At 45.2% G+C, this 7222-nt stretch overlaps 2 protein-coding genes across 6 annotated transcripts in view; one reads left to right on the top strand and one right to left on the bottom strand.

The window, feature by feature from the left end:
* Positions 1–7222, top strand: part of WDFY4 (WDFY family member 4) — a 290100-nt gene that overhangs the window by 242815 nt on the left and 40063 nt on the right. The gene's annotated exons all lie outside the window — the stretch shown is intronic.
* Positions 1–7222, bottom strand: part of LRRC18 (leucine rich repeat containing 18) — a 28950-nt gene that overhangs the window by 16257 nt on the left and 5471 nt on the right. For 3 of the 5 annotated variants that reach the window (XM_034662847.1, XM_034662845.1, XM_034662848.1), the window contains exon 2: positions 5310–5410. The gene's annotated coding sequence lies outside the window, so the exon portion shown is untranslated. Of the gene's footprint in view, positions 1–560; positions 598–2626; positions 2738–5309; positions 5411–7222 lie in introns of all 5 variants that reach the window. The other 2 variants (XM_034662846.1, XR_004626189.1) reach the window with 2 other exon arrangements.

Raw genomic sequence — 7222 nt, forward strand, 5'->3', positions numbered from 1 at the left:
CTGTTTTCCCACTTACTTTGAAAAGGCTTCTAGAACATGCAGACTATTTTTTAAGGGAGAGGTCTATGGGGAAAAGTCATCACTTTCACACCACATATTTATTAGTCACCGAGTGTGTACCCAGCCCTGGGTGGGACACCCTTGAGGACAGGAAGACTCGTCCAAATAGATGCATGCAACGGCGTGAAGAACTTTTTTGGCTGTGAGATTAAGTGTGCAGGGCGGCTGGAAAGCGGGTTAGCAGTACAACAAATGAAGTTTTAATTGAGTTAGGCCAAAGGGAAAGAAGAGCTTCCAAAAGTAGGAATGAACAAATGCAAAAGTAAAGCGATGAGATCGAGCAAGAGGTCTGAGGAGATGGGGCTGACTGTCGGGTGAGACCTCCCCCCCACCCCCCCCCAGTCACCAGGAAGCACAGATGTCACTTCTAAGAATCTCTTTTCAAGAAATAAGAACAAAACACTTTGTATAAATATGTTTATGGCAGTGCCATCCATTTAAAATAATAAAAACAAATGGACATAATCCATATATCTAACAATGGATGATTGACAACTTACTGTCCAGTCACAGCATGGAATGAATATTCAACAGCAACTAAAACAAAACAAACACATTATTTTCCAAGAAATGCTGAAAGGAAACATTTTGAGATAAAATGTTATGAAGAAAACATCTGCACCCATATGACCCCCGTGCTCTTGTGAGCGTGCACACACACTTTAAGGAAAAAGATGGAAGAAGGTCAGAATATTAGCAGGAATGCCTTCTGGAAATTATGGTGTCAGGTTATTTTTACTTTCTTTCTTAAATGTCTGTGTAGTTTCCAAATTCTCTGCAATAGATATAAAATCTATGTCTAATCAGGAAAGAAAGTTACAAACACATTTACGTGCACATGCACACACACACACACACACACACACACACCCTACTTCCTTTCCAGTTGCATGAATTCTGTAAAGCCACTCAAGTCACTCTGTTTAAAATAGGTGTGTGTGTGTGTGCGTGTAAAAAAGAGATTTTAAAATATTGAGCTATTGAGCATATTTGAGTCAAAGAGGGCAATATAAGAAAATATTCCCTGGACAAAGATGAGAAGGAACCCCATGTATAGAGGGCCACGGCTTTGGAGGTGAACCAGCGGGGCTCACATCCTGACTTCCTGTTTCCTGCTAACGTATCACCAGCCTCGGTTTCCTCGGGTAAAGTGGGGTGATGAGAGGGTTGTATAGGAGAGAAAGGTCAGGGTGTGACAGGTGTTAGTGAATGGGAGCTTTGGTGACAGGATGGCAGCCGTGGTGCTGGTTGTTAGTTGAGAACCCCGATTTGCCCGGCTGCAGTGGCAGATGGAGGTTGGGGAGCACCCGAGAAGCGACCCACCAACCGCAGACAATGCAAATTAAGCCGAGGTGGAGAGCTGGGTTTTTGAGGCAGCCCCTTGCTTGGCCATGCTGAGAGGGCGGTGGAGGGGGTGGGGGGGGAGCCATTCTTGTTCCCTCCAGAGACGTTCCCTGAGAGCCAGCCAGCCCTCTACCACACTGAAAACCCTGATCAGCCACAGATGACTGATACACAAACCGCGTGGCCTTTTATGTGTTGGTGACCCAAACTAGGCTGCAATGTAGGGGAGGACATTTGTGTAAACAGTGGCTAACTTTTCTCCATCCAGAGAGGAAGGCCACTGGAAGGACCAAGGGCTGATTTTTAAAGGGACACTAAGGGTGGTTAAAAAGGTTGTTTGGGGCTCGTTGCTTGGTAAAGCACCTGTCTTTCGAAAATGCTGTGACTTCTAATCTTCATTTTTTTTCTGTAGAACTATTTCCTAAATGCAGATTTAGGAAAATTCAAATTTCCCATGCCTCCTCGAGCCTTTAGCAGGCTTACTTGAAGTTATTACTGAAGGATTCAACCCTATCACCAGTAAGAGAGACCCCTTTTCTGACTGTGGGCAGCTAGATATAACTTGCTGGACATGATAGGAGAGATGGCAATAAAGACAGCCAGCAGCACCTTGTTTAGGCTGGAGCAGCTCTTCACCGTAGTGACCACGTGTTAGCTATTTCGTCCACTCCCTTCTTGATGTGTATGAAAGTACTTAAAAGAAGGCAGGCACTCGGGCAGCAGGGGACACAGGGGCTTTGAGGCCAGTGGAACTGGGCTCCACCCCTCCTTTACAGCCAGCCAGATTTTAATCCTGAGATCAGTTTGCTGATCTGCAAAATGGGTCAGAAAAATGCAGCTTGTTACAAAGAGTAAATGCCGGGATGACTATACATTGAGTGGTCAGTGCGTAGGGGGAGCTCAGTGAGTGGTTATCTGGCTCCCGTGGTCAGTGCCTTTATGATCGTAAATCCACCGAACAGCACCATAGTGATCGCTTCCCTGCAGTGGGAAGCCCTGGGACACTCCCCACTGGTCCTTGATACCAGATGTAAGACGTGAGGAACAATCTGCTGGTTCCCAAGGACAAAACTCTTTGCAACCTTTTAAACGCAAATTATTAATGATAATATTAATAACAAAAGAAAAAACATAGTAGCAATGAGAAGGTATAATGAAAAGGTATGATTATACCTTTGTCCACTCTTAACCTCTAGAGCTTGCTACAGGCCAAGCTACTCACTTGCTCATTCATTCATTCAACAATTTGTATTTGAGTCATTCTGTAGGTCAGGGTCAGGTTGGAAGAGAGGCAGTGAACAGGATAGACATTGCTGTATTTCTCATGAAGCTCCTGTTTTAGGAGAAGCAAATCAATAAAAACAAACAAAAAGACCCAAGATCATTTCAGTTGGTGCAGACGCTCTGCGAAAAATCAAACCTGGTGGATGTCAAAGGGAATGCCGAGGGTCAGAGAGAGAATATGGGGAGGGGGTGGCCTAATGTAGACAGAGAAGGTCGGGGAAGTCCTCTCCGAGGTGACATTCGAGCTGACACTAGGATAAGGGCATGCGGGAGGATTTGGGGAAGAACACCCCCGGGAGGATGCCCCAGACGCAAAGCCCTACCAGTGGGGAGGAGCTCGTGGTGTTCAAGAGAAAGGAGAGGCCTTGGGTGCTGTGGAGCAGGGCCACCAAGGAGAGGGTGGGAGATGAGGACAAAGAGCTGGGGAGGGCCTGCATGAGGGGGGACACGTGAAGCTTAGAAGCATCACCCCGGCTGCTGGGAAGTCTCCAGAGGTAAATGAAGACAGCCCCTTGCAGGCAGAAGAAGAGGGTGTATAGCAAGGGGGTGGGGAGGAGAAGAATGGCGCGTAGTTACCGTATGTGGTAGAAGCAGAGTCAATGGAAGGGTCAGCTGGGTTGCAGGTGTGGGTCAAAGAGAAAATGCAGGCTGAAGTTCTAGCGGGCCTGGCGTTTTCTATACATGCTCCCTCTTTTGCGCTGAGGGCTAATTTTATACCCGAGTGCATTATGTGTGTTACCCCATTTGATCCATTCACCCTCCTTTACCCCATAAAGCACTGAGCCTCCAGAGCGTGTCCCCTGTCCAAGTCACACGCCGGTCAGACAGAGAGCCAGTATCTGCTCGGTCTTCTTGTCTGTGGGCTGAACTGCCATTCGGCTTTTCCAACGGCTTTTCCATTTTGGATTTTACAATGTCCAGGCATAAATTTGGCCCTCTGGGCTGACAAGGAAGCTCCTGACTCATGTTTTCCAGACACAGGCTCAATGGACCTAGATTCTGTGGCACTCTCATTCTAGACCAGGCCAAGCCCCAACCTTAAGACTCACCCGTCACGGCACAGATAACGTGTGTGTTATCGGACCTAGCTCTGGGGGCTGAGATGGGATCTACGATGAGAGACAGGGAGGAAACTGGAAGTTGGCAATGAATCGGGTTGGCAGTGGATGGAAAGGCTGGTGATGGATCGTGCGGTAAGGGAGCCCACCATGCCTGTTTAGAGGGGCACATATTTCTGTGCACACCTTCTGTTCTAGGGATCCCAGGGACCAGGAAACATCACCCAGTCTGACTTTCCCATCACCCAGGTGATGGCTGGGGGGAGAGAGCATGAAGTCACACTCACCTCTCGACAGCAGCAGTAGGAGACCCTAGGATCCCCAAGAGGACATTGGAGCCACCAAGCACTAGGCCCTAAAAAATCAGTCCTTAGACAACTATGGAGTCAGATGCTCTGCAGAGGGGGCAGTGGCTCTCTCAGTACTTCCCTGTCCCCTCCAAGCTCAGGCTGAGGCCCAATGGCGTATGAGTCATGGACCAGTCGCAGCTTTGTCTCTCCCTAGATGTGTGAGTTTGTACACATTTCCTAACCTTTCTGACTCCCCACCTCATCCCTCAGGAGCTGGCGTTCAGTACTTGGTTCACAAAACATAACATCACCTACGGTTCATAAGTGTATTGAGAACCTACAATGTGCCAGACCCTTTGCAAAGCAATGACACTGCGTAGTTTTTAACACATTTGAATTCAGTTCCTGCTTTCAGACTGTGTGTATAGATTATATTGACCACCTACTATGGGCCAGACATTTTACAGACATTATACAGAATTCTTATAACCACCTAATGTATTGATTTTCATCTCCACTGGACAGATATGGCAACTAAGGCTCAGAGAGGCCAAGTAGCTTGTCTGAGGTCACAAAGACTGGAAGTAGGAGCACTTACCTTTTCCCATTATACTTGTCATGGAAATAGGGACATAAGGCATGTGTTCTAGTGTGTTCCTTGAAGAGTCCTTGCAAGACCCGACCCAGCCTAGGACTACTTGTTAATGGGTCCCAGCATTCAGGATAACTTGTAGCAAGGGTTTTCCTCCAGACTTCTATCTCAAAAGATAGATTGTGACCCCAAACCCCACCACAGCCAGCAGTCATTAGACTCCAGCCTCCTGAGTGAAGAAGAGTACCCATACTGCACTTTCTTCCAGGGGTCACTGGTGGGGTTAAGAAGCAGTTCAAACTCTAGTCTCCCCCTGCTTGTGGAACAGCAAAATGTTCCAGATGCAGACTTTGGAAAGAGACCCAATCGTGACCTCAAAATTCCCCAGACTCACACACCGTCCTTCCCAAGCTAGCCCATGGCCCCAGGCACCCGAGAAAGGCCGGCTGGGTCCCCAGCTAGGGCCCCTGCTAGCTGCCCTTCCTGCCTGGGGCTCAGGGCCAACTCCCTCCTCTCCTAAATAATGAATCAGCTCTTGTCTGGGGTTTGTAAATAAAACACGTCAAGAGAACCAGCACTTCCAAAGTTGCTTACTCAACGGAGGAGAGCAAAACGCAGAGTTTGTTTGTCAGAGTTCAAGTTAATCGATAAACACAGGGCCACCACCAGAGAAAAACTTACCCCGGTTCGTGCCAGTTCCTCCTCCTCAACTGTGAAACTTTGTCACCAGGCAACAAGAGACTGGGGACCTGGGAGTTAATTAGCATAATCTTGACACCAGCCTGCAAGGTGAGAGAACACAATAGTGAAAAGGTCTCCAGGACACCATAGGCCAGGCGCAGCTAGCTGCCCACGCAGAGGGACGCCCAGGCCCCGGCTCCTCCAGCTTCTTGTCACGGGTGGGGGGAGTGGGGGTGGTTTCCTCCCAGCCACCCCCGGCAGCGCAGTGGACACTTTGCCACCAGGCAGAGCCTGCTTGCCTTGGCCACGCCGGAAGTGGACATTGCTAACAGGGAAAAACAGCCGTGCTTGCCCCTTTTAAGGGACAAATACTTTACTTTTATAGAAAGCATTGAGTGAGTCCCACGAAACATCACTTGACTTGTTTATCCAAATAGCTTTTCCAGTTCTTTGATCTGTGAGTTATCTTTTATCTGTTCGTTTGAATTTAATTATTTCTTGCAGATTTCTCTTGGTGCCCTTTTTACACTATGAAGTCAGAATAACCATAATGCTCGTAAAAACCATACAAATATATAGTCATTTTTTTCCTCACTGAATATTATGTCGAATGCTGATGTGTAATTTCTAAAATCTACCTTTTGATTGAATATGTAACACTGAATCTGGTGGACTGTGCTTTTCCTGCTCTTTCCAATTTGGTGCTATTGTGAATAGGGTTGCAATGAATATATTTGTACATTTATAATCTTTTTGTTCAGTTTTTTTTCTTTAAATTAAATTCCCAGAAATTGAGATCAGCAAAAAGTTACGTATGAAAAGTATTATGCAAATAATAAAAACATTGTAGAAAAATTTGAAAATGCATACAAAGAAATAAAGAAATAAATATACTCTAAATTGCACTACCCAAATAAAGTTAGGAAATAAATAAGATAATTAGCAAATAAATAATTTGAACTACAAAATAAATCTAAGCATTACACATTTTGAAAAGTACAAAAAAGCAAAAGGAAATAGTTTAAATTAAAAAATAAAAATATAGTTAACCACAAAAACTTTAAATACGTGGATACCGCCACTGTTTTGTTTAATGCAAAGCTAAAAGAAAACATCATTTAATTTAAACAATAAATGGATTTAAAATAATTATCAAATTCAGTTGAGTAGAAAATTAAAAATTACCCGAAGTCCTATGACCCAGTGCATAAAAGTACATAATTTAAATTAGAAAATAAATAATGGGAAAATCATAAAACACAGATAAGCAAAAATAAAATCAGTATTTTACGGAAGAAAATGCACAGGAAGATAAATACATTTCAAAATGCAGATATGTAAAACCTCATGAGAATTATAGCCGCTCAATTTCAGCATCCGGAGGTAACGTCCTGTTCTATACCCTTCCAGACTTTAAACACCTCTTCATGTTTATCTCATGGGTGTGCAGTAATAACTTGGCAACTTTGCTCATGCTCATTGTTTAACTCCAGAGGTACGCAAATTACTAATTTGTCAGGTAACTGCCTTCTAAGTCAGCCAGAACTAAGGCCTTTGCTGTTGTTGCTTTTTGTTTATTGTTTTCTTTCCCTGGTCAGAGGCAACAGCTTGTCTTGCGAGTCAGGGCCCAAGGTCAAGGTTTAGTCTGGACAGGTGCTTTGCACAGCCCAGTGTGTCAGGGGTTCACAGATCTCTGCTCTGCGAGGGCTTGGGGTGGCTCCAGCAAGCCGCCCTGAACTCCCTGGGGCTGCACACCACTCCCTCACCCCACCCACCCACTTCCTCATCTGTAAGTGAAGTAATAGCTGCTTCATTGGGTCGCTGTGGAAATCAGACAAAAGTCTTTGCAATCCTTAACGCATGATAATAATAATTATTATTATTGTATAATATATAATTACATTATATATTTA

The sequence above is a fragment of the Ailuropoda melanoleuca genome, chromosome 6, assembly GCF_002007445.2.
Source record: "Ailuropoda melanoleuca isolate Jingjing chromosome 6, ASM200744v2, whole genome shotgun sequence".
In the NCBI taxonomy this organism is placed as follows: domain Eukaryota; kingdom Metazoa; phylum Chordata; class Mammalia; order Carnivora; family Ursidae; genus Ailuropoda; species Ailuropoda melanoleuca.